A 19401-nucleotide genomic window follows, 5' to 3' on the forward strand; every position below is an offset into this window, starting at 1 on the left:
GAGAAGCCCCATTGTCAAGTAATAGATGCATACGTGCCGATGGGCACATTTTTTTTTTTTTCTGTGAAGCACATTCAGGACTTGGGATTTTATATCTCAAAGAATTAACAATGGGCTCCAGACTCCAAAGACAGGAGGACACTACTTTATTATCACTGGGCCCTGTAGCTGTAGCTGAACAACTCTTTTTATTCCAGGATATTCCTCATATCTATAGAGTCTTATCCACTGTGATAAGCAGGGTAGCCAATGTTTCTCTACTCTGTGAGAGAAAACAAATGCAAGTTAAAGTTCATCTTCCTTCGAGTAACTGTTTAATTTAGCTAGGATCTTGCTACCATCCTGCCCTTGTGTTAGGTGTTAGGATTATACTAAAAGGAACTAAAACGGAGCCCCGGCATTCATGGAATTTCTGCTTCCAAGTGGGAGACAGACATTAAATAGATCACATACAACCTTATCGAACATTAAATATTTCATCTCACACTTTTGTAACTACAGATGCAACAACTACTATGAAGGTGAGATTCAAGTCTTATTAAGATGGACACCAGACTGGGCATTGGTGGCACATGCCTTTACTCCCAACACTGGGGAGGCAGAGGCAGGCGGATCTCTGAGAGGTCAAGGCCAGGTTGGTCTACAGAGCGAGTTCCAGGGCAGCCTCCAAAGCAATACAGAGAAACCCCGTCTCAATAACCCCCCCCAAAAAAAAGATGGATACCAGAGGAATCTAGCCTAGTACCTGGGTCCCAACCATTCCTCCCTAAAGAAGAGACAGCAGTTGTCAGACTAGAGTCGGGGCCTGCCGTTGGGGAAGATAGCAAGCCTACATCAACGTGATGGCTCAAGTGGCTATAGAGGGGCTCACTCCTTTGCTTGTTATTCCTCTTTGCTTTATCTTCTCTCTTCCCTACTTCTCTTTTGCCTCTGCTATCTGCCTGAATCACCCTTTCCTCTCATCTGAGCACAGTTCAGTGGAGCTTTACCTTTCATCCTTGAAAATGAGTCAAGGGACAGGAATTGCACTACGTGAAAACTGTGTCATCTTGGATATGTGTGTGTCTTGTCAATGTGGGACGAATGATAACATTTTAAAAAAATAATTGCCTTAGAGATGCTCACTTCAAATATACTGCCACAAAACTGAAATCACATGGAGTACTTCTTTTTGACAAATGGTCTTTTGAATCAGAAGGAACTGAATCGAGAGTTCTCCATGACATAGGAGGCAGAGGCGAAGAGCTTTGTATAATTTGCCACTCCAGATCATGCCCTTGAGGCCCCTCCAAGCTGTCTCTCATTCTTTTCTTTACTGTTTTTTACATTGAACCACACTTGGTTTAACTAGTCACCTATCAAAGGACATTTGGGGTGTTTAAAAATTTTTTTGCTATTACAAATAAAGCTTCTATAAACATTCATGTATGAGATTTAGTGTGGATATAGTTTCATTTCTCTGGGATAAATGCCCAGGAGCGGGATTACTAGGTCCTATGGTAATTGCATGTTTAGTTTTATAAGAAACTGCCAAACTGTTTTGCAGAATGTTTTTGTAGCATTTCTCATTCCCACAGCAATGTCTGAGAGATCCAGTTTCTCTGCATTCTCCCCAGCATTTGCTATTGGCACTGTTTTTTGTATTTCAGCTGCTCTCATAGGTGTGCATTCTCCACTGTGGTCTCAGTTTGTATTTCCCAAGTGGTACCCATCTTTCCACATATCTGCCATCCATACTTCTCTACTGTAACATCGCTACATCTCCTTTGCCCATTTTCCTTTCTTTTCTCTTTGATTTTTGAGACAGGATTTCTCTGTGTAGCCCTGGCTGTCTTGGGACTCAGTCTTACACCAGGCTGGCCTCAAACTCAGAGATCCATCTGCCTCTGTCTCCCAAGTGCTGGGATTAAAGAAGTGTGGTACCACTGCCCAGCTACTACTGATGTTCTTACATTCCTCATTAATCAGATATATTACAAATATTTCCTCTAATTCTATAATTAAAAAAAAACTCAGGATGGGTCTTTCACATTTTTAAAATGTTTTCATGAGACAGGGTCTTGCTTAACAGCCCAGGCTGGCCTTGAACACACAATTCTGACTTCATCTTGCAAGTCCTGGCCTTACAGGCATGTGCTACCATGAGCTCCTAGAATCTTCCACCATTTTATTAGGTCTAAGTTATTGATTTGTTCATGAGAATGGCTGCAAGCTTTTAGACTAAATTCTAGGACCTGAAGATTATTTCCTGTTTACTTTTATAAGTCTTTTCACTCGGAAAATATACCCAAGTCCATGATCCATTTTGAAGATTTAACATTTAAAATGTGATACTGAGGTCCACGTTTGTGGGGGTTGATTTTACTCATCAACTTGGTTGTGCCTTTGCCGGGAGCCTGCGGGCCAGCTAGCCTTGGGTCTGCCGCTTCTAAGTAGAAAGCACCTTGAACAGATACCCTGCCTCAATAAGGAAGAAGAAGATGAGAAGTGCTCTCGCCTCCACATGAGTGCCAAGGCACATGTGTGCCCTTCCATTAAATAAATACGTTTTCAAAGGCTGCTTTTCCACTGAGTTATATGTGTATCTTGAAAAGAAATCAAGTGGCCATTATTATGTGAGTCTCCTGGGCTTTTCCATTCTGTTGCTTTATGTGTCTGCCCCTCTGTCGACACCATATTGTCTTGATTATTGAGGATGTGTAATAGTGCCAACTGATTGCCTTCACTTTATTCTCTCTCCTTCTCCCCTACCTCCTCTCCAGTACTGGGGATCAGACCCAAGGCTCTGTGCATATCAGGCAAGAACCCAGTCCTCTCCCCCTTTATCCTTACTGGTTTTGAAACACACATAGAAATTGTACAAATTTATGGGAGAGGCAGTATGTTGTTCCTATTATTCCCAAAATGTCTATTTGTTTTGATAGATAATTAATTTTGAGCTATTCTTAGAGGAACGAGGAAAAGTATGTCTACTCAAACGTGACTTTCAGGATCTCACCTTTCCAGTTAGTTATGAAATTGCATTGTTCGAATGCAGTGGTGTTTAGAAGTCACATGATAATATGCTATCTTTGTTGAGCAAGTGGCTCATACTCTTGTAGTTTTGACATGTTGGGGCAGAGCATCCACACAGTTCTCTAGCTGCTGAGCCCGTGGCAGATTACTTGGGTCCATATTGCTTGAGGACTAATAGGTCTCTGGGGTTGCTTAGAATTGCAATGGATGTTTAAGAGGCTATGGAGAAATATGTGGTAGCAACTCTCAGAGATGTCACTGAGACAATAAGAAAAATGAATTATCCATCTCAAAAGCTGGCAAATACTAGATACTCACTAGATGCACGTGTGAATGAAAGTGCTAAATAATGCTAATTGCTTCTAAGTGATGACTGTTGAGTCAAGTTGTATGATCTAGACTGGGTTTTAATTGTTCTTTGTGTGAATGTGCACATACTTGTGTATGCACACATTCGCACGCGTGTGTACATGTTTGAAGCCTAAGGATTTTTCTCAGGAGCCATTTAACTTATTTTTTCGGACAGGTTTTCTCACTGAGATCTGGTGCTGGTGAATTAGGCTAGGTTGACTCTCCAGGAAGTCCCAGGGATCTGCCTGTCTCTACCACCCCACTGTTAGAATTACAAGAGCCCACTACCATACGTGGCTGTTTTCCATGGGTTCTTGGGATTGAATTTGGATCCTCACACTTGTTCTACAAGTCTTTTTCTAACTGGGTTATTTTTCCAGACCTGGGAAGTGTGGTCTTAGGGAGGTAGGGGTTAACTTGTCAGTAGGGTAGGGGCTAGAGATATTTTTGAAAGAAAATGGACAGAATTTGTTAGTAGCCTGGAGTTGAAGGAGAACAAAAGCCAAATACACTCTGGCTCAGATTCCCGGCGACAGGGAAACAAGATAAATATAATGAATTTGATTTCATATCTTATAATCTTAAGCTGATGGTAAAATATCCAAGCACACACATACAGTAAGTATTTGGAATAGTTATGGTCGAGGAAGGCATCTATTGGAAATTTCGTTTCGCCTGTCAGTGTCCAGGAGATGTAGGCTCTAGTCCCAACTTTGTAGCAAGGAAGCCATAAGATTTAAAGCAATTCAAAAATTTCCTCTGTGTTTTGATTTCCTCATCTGTAAAGTGGGGTGCTTTGATAGGTGGTATTCTTTGAACTACTGTTTATTTCAGCAGAGGATCAGTGTTTGGAAGGAATCTTACTCTTACTGAAATATTTTCCTTTCTGCTATACAAGTCTAGGATTCTGTGATTTCTTACGATATCTGCCTTTGGTGGCTGGCTTCTTATTTAGCACCTACCTCCTATAACCCCTCCCTGCCCCTGGCACACATCAACAGAGCTTATCAGTTTATATCATGTCAGATAGTCAGAGAGGGGTAGCTGTGCATGTTGGGTCTCAGTCCTTCCAGACTTCCTAAGCATTTCTGTCTTTTGAGCTCTCCTCCACTCTAGAGAGTACAGTAGGCAATAGCAATTAGGACACAGGAAGGGAGGCTTTATGGTATATTAAAGCCTTTGGGTTTTATTTATGCCCCGTTTTCCCAGCATTCATTCCATAGATGTGGACAGTTGAAGAAAATGGGTGAGAATGGAGGGAGGGAAGGATGAGAATTTGCTAGAAGTTGAGATAGCAACAAATGTCTTTCAATAGCAAACCCAGACCCCCAGCACTTGACACTGAAAAGATTTTAGGGCTTCATTTGGACTTTCTGGAAACCAAGCACTGCTGTGACTCTCCACACAGCACCCAAAGCTGTTCTCTCTTCCAGTTTCCATCAGTAGGATCTGCATCATTTTACTACATATCATCAAATTTTTATTTTTCCAAAGCAAAGATTATATTTTAGATTTAAATCATGACAATCTCATTATAAAAATAAGGAAAGGAAAATAATACTTAATCCCATAAGAGTTAACTACTGTTAAAATTTATATTTATTCCTTCCTAGTCTTCTACACACACACACCCACATCCCCCCATACACACACACCCACATCCCCCCATACACACACACCCACATCCCCCCATACACACACACCCACATCCCCCCATACACACACACCCACATCCCCCCATACACACACACCCACATCCCCCCATACACACACACCCACATCCCCCCATACACACACACCCACATCCCCCCCATACACACACACCCACATCCCCCCATACACACACACCCACATCCCCCCATACACACACACACCCACATCCCCCCATACACACACACACCCACATCCCCCCATACACACACACACCCACATCCCCCCATACACACACACACCCACATCCCCCCATCACACACACACACCCACATCCCCCCATACACACACACCCACATCCCCCCATACACACACACACCCACATCCCCCCATACACACACACCCACATCCCCCCATACACACACACCCACATCCCCCCATACACACACACCCACATCCCCCCATACACACACACACCCACATCCCCCCATACACACACACCCACATCCCCCCATACACACAGTATCATGCCATATGTTCATATGCTCAGTTGTATATCTTCCCTTCCTCCCTTTAATTTAGGCTGCTTCCCCATGTTATTAAACATTCTTCTACATTTGATTTGAAATAATGATACAGTATTTTGTAGTATATAACTATCTAGCATTTCATAATATAAATGTTTTTCCCATGAACATTTTGGATGTTTTTACTTTATTTCTAAAGGATGCTATAATTAATTTGTTAGTAGTTTGTTTATCTATTATATTCAACTATTTTGTATTAACACTAATTATACATATTTATAGGGCATAATGTTATAGTTTCATAAATGTAGACAATGTACAATGACTCAATCAGGGTAATTAGCATGTCCCTCTCCTTAAACACTTTATTACTAACACATAATGACTGTGCCTTTGAAAAGATGGATTTCTTAGAAAAAGCCTCTCAAGGGGTAGAGGAGAAGAACACTGCTAATGTTTTTGGCATGTTTTGCAGTTGCCCTTGTGTGTTCCTACAGGTGCTGGACAACACCTAATTTTCTGCATTAACACAGAATCTTTCAGCATACATGGACACTATGTATTTCAACTCAAGAGCATTTGCTCATCCCCTCATGAACATTGCATTTGAACCTTTCCAGACTTTCTAAGCTGTTCCTAAGCAGGAGAAACTGCTGTATACTGGGTAATTAAACTCTCTAGTTAGGCCAAGTAAATGCCAGATAAGACACATATGAAGATGATTAAAAATGCAAGTGGAAAATAACAACACATGGCCAGTGCTGACACTACTTAGCCTTTAAATAGTTACTCATTGGAGGAAGTCAATAATATATCTAATTAAAATAATTTAGACTCCATGGGGAAAAAAAAAGGATGTATTAACCGTACTCTTGCAAAACACAGTGGTTGTGTTGTGATTATTTAGTGTATTTTCTGGTATAAACTAGAGTTGGAATGGAGAGGTATATTACAAATTCACATCTTTGAAAGGAAAACAAAACAAAAAACACCTCACATGGGTGGAAGGACAATTTCTGCTTTGGTCAGTTCCCTTACAAAGTTAACCTGTTGGTTATCGGAGAGGGGGACACAGAACACACAGAAAACTAACCTCCTTCTGGCAGCTGGGGATAATTTGTCAGTCTCCTTTGAAATGTGGCTTTGTGCTCACTGCTGAAGGCAGCTGGAAAAGAAAAAGCATGACAGACAAAAGCTGAAATCCACATGAAGAAAGGTCTTTTCCCCAAAAATTACTGCCTGAGTTAGCAACGGTCAGAACGGAAAGTGCATGTCTGTCTTCCCCGCACCATTCACATCTGGTACTAAAGAAGGCCCCTATGCTATGGGAGGCATTCAGAATGGCTGTTGACCTGAATAGGGCTGCTGGATAGCATCGAAGCAAGCCTTCTCGCCCTGTGACAGATTACATGCTCAAATCTGTCCACAAGGAAGTCTAAAAGAGTGTTAGTGCCATCTTTGGAAATCTGGCAAAAAGCATTTACTATGTTGAAACGGCAGACCTAATTCACATACAGTGGTGATAGGCTAAGGGATAAAGGCTTAAGTATATGATTTCAAATTACAAGGTGACCGGCAGAATGACTAAAACAATACTGTCAAACTGGAAACAGCTCAAATGTGCCTCAACTGATTGACTGATGAATTCAGGTACATCCATGCAACAGAGTCGGCAAACCCAAAAGAATGGACCATTCATAAGTGAATCTCAAGACATTGATAAATGAATAAATGACTCAAAATAGTTATCATAGGTGAAAGGACACAGTGACAAATGGTTGCATACAGCATGATTCCATTTCTACAGCGCTATGAAAAGACAAAACTGAAGTGCCATGAACCTTTTCAGCAGTTGCCAGGCCACTCAGGAAGTAGGGAGGTATTCATTTGGACCATGGAGCTACTCAACTGTGGTGTTTGTAACAGTAGCCAAGCGACTTCAGATTTTTGCCTAAACTCATAGAACTGTATCTCAAAAGTATAAAGGTTACCACAGTCTACTTTTCAAATGGGGAAACAAACAAACAGCAACAAAACCCTTTAAAAACCCATAAAATTGTTACCAAAGAAAAGTAAGAGAAGTAACAGAAAGGGCTGGAGGACAATAAAACTAAGTAAGATAAGTCTTCAGTTTTTACAGCAGAGAGTCAAGTGATAAGGGCTAAACAGGACAGATCAGGAAGCAGGCGTCCAACCATTGTTTACAGATATTTAAGCACCCAGCGGAGAAGTTGAAAATAGGATCTGATAAAAATGAGTGCCTTGGAGGAGGACTGGTGTGGGGTGGGGAGAGGTAAAGAACTGTTTGTTGTTGTTGTTTGCTCGTCTGTGTTCTTTTCCTTTCCTACAACTCTATTTGAAAGTTGTAAACAGTAACTGCTTATTACTTTAACTGGAAAAGTAATGGCGTGAAGAATGCCTGGGATGAGGATGGAGGGACCTAATTTTTCACAGGCTGAGAACCAACCAGCCTTTGTCCTCTTTCAGCCTGGGGTTCTATATCTGTATGATGAAGGGTTTGGACTAGAGGATCTTTCATACCTAATGAAAATCACAAGATTAGACTGTCTTCACAGCCATGATTCTGTGTTGTATTTGAAGCTTAGAAATAGACTTTCCAGTTTTAAAGCTGGAAGGGACTAAGTCGTTCAGTTAAACCATAAAACCACCCAAACTGGATAAGAGAGGCACATGAAAGGGTGGCAAATTGCTAACAGTCAGGCTTGGAGCTCAGGGTCCTGGCCATTGTACTACACAGCTTCTCCCAGACCTAATGGAATCGCTGGTTAGTGTCAAATCTGGCAAAAATGTCCTGGGATAACACCAGGGGTGGGATTCACATGCTGACATGGCTTCCTTTGCCTGGGAGATGAGTCAGAGTTTTGGAAGTGGTCCTTGACAAAGCATGTATGATGCAATACTATAGGAATCCTGAAGTCGGTCAAGGCTGTGCTCAAATCTAATCTGGGGGCTCTATTCCTTAGTAACTGTCCACTAAACTTCTTTAGCAGCTACTCCTAGCTTGCTGATTTCTTTTGTGTGATAGGGATCTCTCCACTCACAAATACCACTGTTCTCATTTGGATTTGAAACAATGGGTTTATCTGTTTTTTTCTCGTCATCAGGTTTTTGTTTTGTTTTTTTTTTAAATCTCTATAACCTCAAAACCTAAGCAATGTTTCACTGAAATCCATCAAGTCGGAAACGTTCTTTCTTTCTTTTTCTTTTCTTTTTTTCTTTTTACATTTATTTATGGGGTTGTTTTTGTGCTCATGTGGAGGTCAGAGGCCAACTTGGGGGAGTTGGTTCTCTCTTCCCACCTTGTGGGTCCCAGGGATCAAATTCACATGCTCAGGCTTGGAGGCAAGTGCTTTTTTACTGGCTGAGCCACCTCACCGGCCCTAGTTGAAAACTTTCTATCAAACAGAATTCCAATTTTACTAAAAGGTATCTTTTTCTGGTTCAGCGATCCTAGGAGAGAATTGAAACTGCCTTGCCTTTGAGCATGCTGTCCCTCTCAGGAAGCCCTTCCCTGTGGACTCGCACCAGGCTGGAAACGCATGTCTTCTGGTAATGGTCCCTTCCTGTTGTCACAGCCTGCGGGCTCACTTACTCCTCATCACACACTCTGAGGCTTACAGAATAAGCACACCATTATGCCAGGCTATCACTCTTTCCCAGTGGAAACAACGTGGCCCTTTGTGAGCTCACTTCAAAGGGTGTGGCTCTCATTCAGCGCTCCTAAGGGAAGGGGCTTTGGGAAAGTGCTTGCAGTGCCCTTCCAGCTCTAGACTCTTCTCTAGGGTGTGTGGAGTTAGAGCACGACTTTTCATGAAGCCTTCCTATGGGTGTTTTGTCTACCTTGGAGGAAACACTGTATATTTTCAAACCTCCTGAGAAAACAGTTTTTTGCCAACTTTGTGCCCCCCCCTTACCAAAACCCCCTCTCTTGCTTGGCTTTTGGCCCAGTTCTGAGGCCTGCCTTACTTCTGCCTGGCATTTACTTCATAACAGCTGGCCCAGGGAGCTCAAACACTTAGCCTCAGCTGCCAGTTTAAGGAAGGAGAGGCCCCTGTAGCTGAGCTGTGACAATGATAACATTTGTTCCCACAGTGGTATTCTCAATGTCAACAGCAGTGACAGGCTCCAAAGGGATATTCATGCATCCACTTTTGACTCCTCCCAATGCTGTGAACGAACTAGAAATATGTAGTCACTTTTCCATTCCAAGCTGGGAGAAAACAAAGGGCAGGAGACAAAGGGGTCTGCCTAAGGGGATGATGCTCATTCTCACCAGAACCACAATCAGGACACTTGCCAATTTATTTACTCAGTTAGTAGATAGCTTACCTAACATACATAAAGCCTTGGATTTGATCTCTAGCACTGCATAAACTGATCATAGTGCTGCAGGCTTGGAATCCTAGTCCTTAGGAAGTGGAGTTGAAGGGTATCCTCTATATAGTGAGTTGGAGGGTAACCTAGGCTGTATGAGATCCTGTCTCCAAACAAACCAACCAACCAACGAACAGAAAAGAGATGACTTCTAGGAGGGAAGAGGTGACTCAATACTCTGTAGGAATGTGACAAAAAAAAATTGTATCCAAGACCATCTATATCATCCAGGGAGCTGAGTAGCATTGCTGTGTCTCTTCTCCCAGCAAATGTTGATTGCCTGTGCTAGGCACTAGGACACTAGAATAACTGATGACTCAGAGGAGCACTGGGCTCTTTTTAATTTTCAGAGACAAGATCTCAAGAAATCCAGGCTGCTCTGAAACCCACTGTATAGCTAAGACGACCCTTGTCTTCCTGACTCCACCACTCGAGTACTGGGACTGTAGGCATGCATAACCACACCCGGTTTTATGTAGTGCTGGGGATGGATCCCAGGGCCTTGTGCATGGCAGCTGCTTGGCTTTATGATGTTTATAGTCGGAAGAGGGTACTATCAGTTTTATTGGTGATTTTGGGCTTTGACAAAAACACTAATCTCAGAATTGAGGAGGTTCATGTTTATCCCTGAGCTGGCTAATGGAAAATGGTGTTTTATTTTTGTTTGGATTGTTTTCTTTCTTCTTTTAACTATAGTGATTGGCAAGTACCGAATAACTCACTTTAATTTTCATTCTTCGAGAGGCTATAATTTTTCCATTAATCTGATCAAACAACTTATCATAATATATAAAAATAGCCTCAAGATGTAATTAAGGTTTCCTACCAAGTGATGTTGAGTTTACCAAAGAGGCTTACTCCTGGGTTAGCCATTAATTGGGTGAAAAAGCCATTAAAATAAAGACTGGAGGTCTCTCTGGAGAAAGCATTTCCTGCTGGCCTTGTGGAAGCAGCCACGCCATAAAGAAGAAAGTAGAGCCTTAGGAGGTGAATGTCTGAGTGCTATAGCAGTTTGACTAAACGATGGAAGCAGCTTGGAAAAGGACCTTAAGCACTAGATGAGACTACAGCCCAAGCTTGGTGGTGCTGTGATACCCTGTGATGAACTGTGCCTGGGCTCCAGAGAAACCAAGGAAACTGAGATCACACATAATGATTAGATTTGGGTTGTTGAGGTCTGTTTCTTAACAACCAAAGTGTTTCTAAACTGTGGATGCTCAATAAGTTAAACAGAATTACCATATGACTGAGCGACTCCACTCTTAGGAACAACCATACAATTCAGTTATAACATCCATGGGTATACAAAGGAAGGACTCTCACTCAGCATACTGCAGACCCACACACCTCCATTTTATCAGAGCACTATTCACAGCAGTCAAGTTTCTGAATCAGCCTGGGAATCCATCAACAGATCATGGAATTAAAAATGTACACATACACACAGAGACACACACACACACACACACACACAGAGAGAGAGAGAGAGAGAGAGAGAGAGAGAGAGAGAGAGAGAGAGCGAGGGTTCTGGTTGCTTTGGGCTCTCATTTGCATACTGACTTCTATCCTTTCATTCCTAGTCTCTGTGGATCTTTGCCAGGGAGGTGGACTTTTGTGAACTGTTAATCTTTTTCAATCTATTCAGCCAGTTTGTGTCTCTTAATTGGAGGGTTGGAGCTGTTTACATTTAGGGCTCATTACTAAAAGGCATGTACTGACCCCTCTCCCATTCACTTGAGAGGATTGGCTTCACTAAATTAGTAATGCTTGATTCTTTCCTAATTCTCATTTATTTATCCACCCAATTTTTTTTTTTTTTACAGGATCTTATTGTGTAGCTCTGGCTAGTCTGGAACACACCATGTAGATTAAGCAAGCCTTAAACTCACAAAGACCCACCTCCCTCAGTATCTATCCATTCTTCTAGTGACATTGATAGTCTCCTGATGGTTTATGATTGTGTATAGATTTTTTATTCTTTTATGAATAGCTTTTCTGTAAGTGTGTTTGACAATGCCAGCTTAGTAAATTGCTTTATGAAGCTTCTTCTATTTTTCTTTTAAAGAAACTTTGCTAGGTACAGTAGTGTTGATTAGCAGTCTTTTTGTTGTTGTTGTTAGCAGTCTTTTTATGTCAAGGCTGGAAATACATCAGCCCTTGCTCTCTTGACCTTTACAACTTCTACTGACTTATTTTCTGTAATTTTGGTAACTATGCCTATATAATTATCTTGACATTTCTCCCTTACAGATTTTAGTGTTCCTTCATTATTCTGTATGCTGGATCTACATGGTGTGGAGAGGTTCTCTTCAAGCCATTTCTCTTTTGAGTATTAGGTTGTCCTTGGCTATCCATTTCTTTATCTAGATTTTTTTTTCTGGTGTAATTTTATTGAATAGGGGTTTTCTGCCTTTATTCTATACCTTTTTTTTTCTTCTTTCTACCACTATTTTGTAGATTTGTTCTCTTAACTGTGTCTCAAAGGGCCTGGGTGCTGTGGCCACGATTGCTTCATTTGTCTTCATTGCTGTCTAAGTGTAATATTCTTCAGCTTTGTCTTCAACCCCTGCTATCCTTTCTTCTGCCAGGTCTAGGCTTTCTACTGAATGCCTTATTTGATTTATTCAACTTTTCTTTTTCTATTTTGGTGTGTATGCATATTGGCGTGTGCATAGGGATATATATGCAGACATGAAAGATAACTCCAGATGTTATTCCTCAGCTGTCTTCCACGTTTTATTCAAGATCAGGTCTCTCACTAGCCTGGAACTTCACAAAGTAGGACAGGCTAGTTGGTAAGCTCTGGGGATTCATCTGTCTCTACCTCCTTTCCCACCACCACTGAGATTACAAAGTGCATGCCTCTTTGCATGCTCTTTATGTGGGCTCTGGTGCTCTGAACTCAAATGTTCATACCTCTGAGGCAACGGCTTTAGCAATGGACCTACCTCCTTAAGCCCAAGGTTTTTATTTCAAAAATTTCATTTTAACACCCTTTTTTGCTGAACTTCTTGTCCAAGTTGCTGAATTCGTTGTTTAAGTCTTGGATTAGTGTCTTCACCCTTTGTTTTGTTTGTTGAAATAGAATCCTTCCTTCCTTTCTCCCTTTCTTTCTTTCTTTCATTCCATTTTTTTGTTTGTTTGTTTGTTTGGTTGGTTTTTTGAGACAGGGTTTCTCTGTGTAACAGCCCGAGCTGTCCTGGAACTCGCTCTGTAGACCAGGCTGGCCTACAACTCAAAGCAATCTGCCTGCCTCTGCCTCCTGAGTGCTGGGATTAAAGGGCCACACTACCACTGCCTGGCCTGAGACAAGGCTTCTTGTAGTATAGGCTGGCCTTGAATCCTCCAAGTAGCTGAGGGTGACCTTGCACTTTGGATCCTTCCGCTTCTACCTGCAGAGTGCATGGGTTACACTTGTGGGTCATCATGCCTGGTGTGTGTGGTACTGGGATGACATTTAGGGCTTCACTCATGCTACGCAAGCATTCTACCAACTGATCCGCATTCCCAGCCCCTGACTGGCAACATCCCTTTAGAAGCTTCCCCTCTCTGTATATGTGGAGTCATTGTTGGTATCACAAAGCTCTGTAGCTTGTGGGCTTTATGCAGGTACCTACTTGTTCCCCAGCCCACTATCCCAGCCCAAGGGCATTCCCCTGCACATGTTCAAGAATCAGGGAAAGAGACAGAGAACAGGAGAGTGGGGTTCAGCATTAGATGTAGAGATTTGAGGGAGCCCAGTCTTCTGCCTGCTGGTCTTAGAGATTTCTGACCTTGTCTGGCAGAAAACCAGCTGTGGGAGGGAGAAAGCTGGAGAACTTTCAGTAGATACCAGAGAAGGCAATTCTAGAGGCCAATCTTCCTGTCATGAGTTCAGAGTTCTCAGACTGTGCAGATATTATTCGGTGATGGCATTTGCAACTCACCCTAGAGGCCAGAGCTACCAACTCTCTTGTTTTTCAACAGCCCAAGCCTCCTACTGCCTAAACTTCTCAGTGTGTTTACACACAGCCCTTTCCATCTCCATGACTACCCACTCTGGGCTATTTCCCACCCAGACACTGGACTTTGGCAATGCATCCTAGATTTCCTGATTTGTGATTGTTCCTTGCTTTCAGGTCCCCAGAGTAGTTCAGTCTCAAACAATAGGCACCCCCTTCTCAAGATGGTGCCTGATTACAGTACTCTGTGATTTGCGGAGTGACACAATGGATTTGGGATAGACCACCACACTTGCCTAAGAGAAATATATCAATGTTATCAGTTTACTATGTTTCCTCTTTAACACAGCAATGGCAGATTGTTTTCATATATATGGTGATTTTTTTCTTATGTGAATGGGTCAGTATGTATGTATGTATGCGTGTATGTGTGTTCATATGTATTTGAGTGTGTGTGTGTGTGTGTGTGTGTGTGTGTGTGCGTGTGTGTGTGCACATGCATTCGGGCATGTGCACAAACTGAGGGTTTATGTTGTATGTCTTCCTCAGCCATGTTCCACTTTTTGAGATAGGCTTTCTCACTGAATATGGAGCTCAGCAGTCTGGACACATTGGCTGCCCAGCAAGTGTCAGGGATCCTTCCTGCCTTTCTGCCTCTCCAGTTCTGGCATTACAGTTGTGCACCACCACAGGATTTTTTTTTTTAAATGTAGGTGCTGGGGATCCAACCTCGGCTCTTTGTGCTATATGACAAGGACTTAGTGACTGAGCTATCTCATCCACCCCTGATTATTCATATTTGCCTCCTATTCCTTTTAAAATCTCCCATCTGTCACAGCTTTTCCAAGGATCTAGTATCATCCATCTCAAAGCTTTCTAGAAAGTAGCAGAGAAGACTTTTTCACAATCCCTTCTTTGTGCTCTAATATCAAGCTTCCTTCAGAAACCTCTGCCAACACAGCACGTCACTCCTGACACCTCTGTCCTCTGCTCTTTAGCCACATGTACCAGACAAACACTTTGTACTGGGTGACACAGTGTTCTTCTATGCAAAGTCCCATGGCTCCAGAGCTAGTTGGGATGATAAGTTGAGCCAGCAGGAAGGAGAGTGGTAGGCTTGACTTTTTCAGCCAATATGACACTACTACAGTAATCCTGGCCTCACAAAGTCACAATTTCTATAAAATGGCCCACGTCTAGATGAGGGACACAGCTTACGCAGTCAAAAATGGTTACGGTTTTACCTTTGTGACAATTCTCTGTACATCCATAAAAGGTATGTTCTTGAATAATATTTAGGCAGATGGTTGCAAGAAACCGTCAATTAGAAGAAGGTAATTGTACAACAGGTGAGATGACGCAAAGGGTAAAGGTTCTCGATACTGAGCCTGAGTCCCATATAAGGAAATGTGCAATGTTCAGGCCAGTCTCTGTTAGCCCTGAAGCCATTGAGCAAAGGCAAGTCAGTCAAAGGCAACAGTCATTTCATATTCCCCAGAACCCTCATAGAGGAAGGAGAGAACTAAGTCCCAAAAACTATCCGCAGGCTTCTGTGTGAAAAGGCAAGCAAACTCCTCCAGACACAGGCAAGCACACACATGCACAAATAAGTAAATATGATTTAAAATAAAATAAAACAATTTGGAGAAATTTATTTCTTAAAGGAGCAAATAAAACAATGTTTCAAGTTTCTCATTTAGAATATATTACATACTAAATGTCTATTAACTTCAGTGTCCTTATCTCTCTCTCTCTCTCTCTCTCTCTCTCTCTCTCTCTCTCACACACACACACACACACACACACACACAGTGCAATGATATACTTGTCTGTTTAGAAAACCCAAGTCATGCTGGGTATGGTAGCCAACACCTATAATGCCAGCACTCAGCTTAGGTAGGAACACCATGAGTTCAAGGCCAATCTGAGCTACACAGTTAAGACGGTGTCTCAGAGAACAAAGTGAAACAATATAGTTGGTTGTGCTGGTGTATATCAGTAGGGCATGCCCAATAGAAGTAGGAGGATCATGAGTTTGAGGCCAGCACAGGTTGGGCTAGGAGGATGGGTCAATGGGAAAATCACTAGCTGCACAAGCACGAGGATGGGAGTTTAGATCCCAGCAATCACATTTTTAAAAAGATGCCAGGCATTACAGCCCACGTCTGATGCCCGTGACTAGGATTTGGAGACAAGGCATCTCCAGAGCCAACTAGCTAGCTAGACTAGCTGAACTGCCAGCTCCAAGTTCAGCAAGAGAGTTTCCCTTAGGAAAAACCAAAAAACTGGTGGGTAACTGAGGAAAGATATGTGACACCTACCTCTGTCCTCCACATGCACACACTTCTATGTGCACCGCACACACATAAGAGAAACAAAGGAAAACAAAAAATAACATCTTGGTTTTAGCCCTGGCTCCCAAACACAGATGTTTGTATATCTAGACAGAAACATACAAGGAGATGTACAACGTCCACACCAGCCCGTTAGCCCGGATCTACTCATCTAGCAAAGCCAAGTGAGTAAAGGGCAACAAAGTTATGTTATATTCCTTTAAAGGTTGTTCAAATAAAATATTGCAACCAATGTGAATGCACTGGCACCTTTGACCTCCCATGCCCCTGAGCTAGAGAAGCAGTGTCCATGTGGAGATTACCCTATGTGGGTAACCTTCAATGGGCAAGCCTGGGTCCTGCCTTCCTATTAGCAACCTGTAGCCAGAGTGCAAGGGGGTTGGGGTTGGCATGGGCCTCCTTGGCACAGAAAGCAGGTTGAAATCTTGGAGTCTCACAGGAATCTCCATACGAAGCCACCTTGTTCTTATCTCCAAGGGGAATGCTCCACTCTAAGAAAGTAACACTCAACCACAGCCAGGATACTGAGCCCCTTTTGCAGACCTCACTTTGAACACTCTTCATTCTAGAATGACCATTCTCCATTCACAAGACAGATTGGTGAAGACCTACTCCGGCTGGGAGGTGGTTTTTCACAAGACCTGGGACATCAAGTAGAGCCCCAAGCAGAGGCTGACGAGGGAACCCGGGACACGCTCCTTCACAGTGCGAAGCCTTTCCTAGACCTAGCCAGTGACTTAGTCACCAGTTAGGGTGGCTTCTGGATCAAAGAGCACTGTGTGTACCCTTTGGGGAAGAACTATTTTGCAACATTGAAAAAGAGTCTCGGGTTGGTGAGATAGCTCAGTGGGTTGGGGTAATTGACACGAGCCTGATAACCTGGGTTTGATCCCCAGAGTCCACATGGCAGAAGGAGAGAAGTGGCTTTTCCAGTTGTTGTCTGACCTCTACACGTGGGCTGTGGTATGCATACTACCCCCACTCTGAGAACTAAAAATGGAATAATAAAATAAAACAGTATCTAAAATGGTGCTCTCTGCTTCTTGGCTACGCAAATTCTTTGGCCTGGTTTTCTTGAAGCATAACAAAATGCTCCTACATTGAAAGGGGTGTCAGTCATGTAGGTGAGAAGGAAAGGCCCTGAATGGAGTTGCTTCTTACAGGGAAGTAAATCTCCATGACTCCAGGCAAAGGTTCCAGAAATCAGCTAACTCTTTCCTCATTCCACTTGCCTTTCACACTCTGACCACTGACACATAGTCCTGAAGAGAAGAAATGGAGTCAGAGAGGCCAGTTGAGATAGGGGAAGAAGAATATGGATTCAAGACCCCAAAATCATTAGGAGGCCAAGGTCAGGCGACCCTCCCACTTAGTTTTCTCCTATAAGTTTGATGATGATTTTAATTCTTATACTTAGTTACTCAGTCAGCTTTGAGCTGGTGTGTGTGTGTGTGTGTGTGTGTGTGTGTGTGTGTGAGAGAGAGAGAGAGAGAGAGAGAGGTGAGATAAAGATCCCATTTTATTATTCTTTTGCATGTGGTTATCCACTTTTCACAAAATAATTTACTGAACAGGCTATCATTTTCCATTATATCTTCTTGACACCCATATGAAAAATTAGTTGACTTTATACCCTTGGGTTCATTTCTAGGCTCTCTATTCCGTTTCATTGTTCTTAATATGGTGGCTTTATGCCTATATCCTACTGTTTTGGTCACTATCATTTTGCCATGTAGTTTGAAATTAGAAAATATGATGGCGCTAAGTTTGCTTTTCTTTCTCAAGATTGCATGGAACTTTAAAATTGTTGTTTTGTAGTTGCTGTTATCATTCCACATAAGTTTTAGATCTTTTTCTATTTCTATAAAAACACTTGTGGAATTTCGATATAGATTGCATCTAGTCTGAATCCCACTTTGGATAGCATGGCAATTATATGAGCATGGGAGGTATTTGCAATTACTAATGGCACTATGTCTTTTGTTAATGTTTTATAGCTTTCATTTATGGATCTTTGACTTCTCCAACAGCTGCTCTTCTTCTCTCACATAGCTGTTTTGAGGATCGGGGAGAAGCAAGGTGGGAAACCCTTTGGACAAGTGGTGTTGCTGAGTCAAAGCCCCCACTGGAGGCTTGGAGCCCATCTGACTACTCCAATTGTTCTGGCCTTCAATAAACACAGCCTAAATCCCCACATAGAACTTCCCAGTTCAGGAGTCAAACATGGTTTCAGGGTTCCTCACTGTTCTGAGCAGAAGACAACAGCTGAACAGGCCAAACTCCATGTTTTTGTAAAGTAACAAAGGTCCCAGGCAGGGAAGGTAGCTCCCACACAGATGTATCTATACCCTCACAAGAAAAGGTTTAGGGGCTGGAGAGACGGCTCAGTGGTTCAGAGCACTGGCTGCTCTTCCAGAGGACCTGGGGTTCAATTCCCAGCACCCACATGGCAGCTGTAACTCCAAGATCTGACACCTTACATAGACATACATGCAGGCAAAACACCAATTAAAATAAAAATAAACTATTAAAAAAAGAAAAGAACACCTTTTGGTCTTCTCAATGAACTGGCTACCTCAGAAAGAAAGATACTATTGGCATTTGCATTTATTGAGCACTTAGTACTTAGTATATGCCTTGTGCCTTCTGTCCATTATCTCACTTATTATCTCCACAACAGCCCTGTTATTATCCCCATCTGCCAGATGAAGAAATTGAGGTTCTAAGAGATGAAGTCACTTGCCCCAGGTCACACAGCTGTGTGCTTCTAAAGTTCAGACTTTGTAATAAAGGTCGGCCTTAGAAACGACATCTGGTGTTGAGAACCAAGGACTTCATTTTTTTTTTTCACAAAATAATTCCTAGTCTACAAGAACAACTGAACTCCCATGAGTAGGGTTCTAACCCTCCCTGATCCCTGTACCATTGGGAGCATGGCTATTTGTGTGAAAATGGAACAAGAAAAGATCAGGGTTCTCAATCAGGTACTTATCATCCATCAGGGGCAGACCATAGAATGGAGAGAAACAAGGAGTAAGCAGGAGTTGATTCATAAACACAGTTACACGTCTATTCCTTTCAAGTCAATGCTTACTTTGAACATGGATCCTTTGAGAATTTGAGGAAACATGTGGACCCTGTCCTAGGAGAAAAAGCTACATGCAAACC

General features: G+C 42.4%; 1 protein-coding gene across 4 annotated transcripts in view; it reads right to left on the minus strand.

Moving 5' to 3' along the window:
* Plac1 (placenta enriched 1) overlaps positions 1–19401 on the minus strand; it is a 158964-nt gene that overhangs the window by 20947 nt on the left and 118616 nt on the right. For 3 of the 4 annotated variants that reach the window (XM_051178602.1, XM_051178604.1, XM_051178603.1), the window contains exon 2: positions 6637–6708. The exons of the other annotated variant lie outside the window; for it this stretch is intronic. The gene's annotated coding sequence lies outside the window, so the exon portion shown is untranslated. The remainder of the gene's footprint in view (positions 1–6636; positions 6709–19401) is intronic. 4 annotated transcript variants of the gene reach the window in all.

Source organism: Phodopus roborovskii, unplaced genomic scaffold (genome assembly GCF_943737965.1).
Source record: "Phodopus roborovskii unplaced genomic scaffold, PHOROB, whole genome shotgun sequence".
NCBI classification, from domain to species: Eukaryota; Metazoa; Chordata; class Mammalia; order Rodentia; family Cricetidae; genus Phodopus; species Phodopus roborovskii.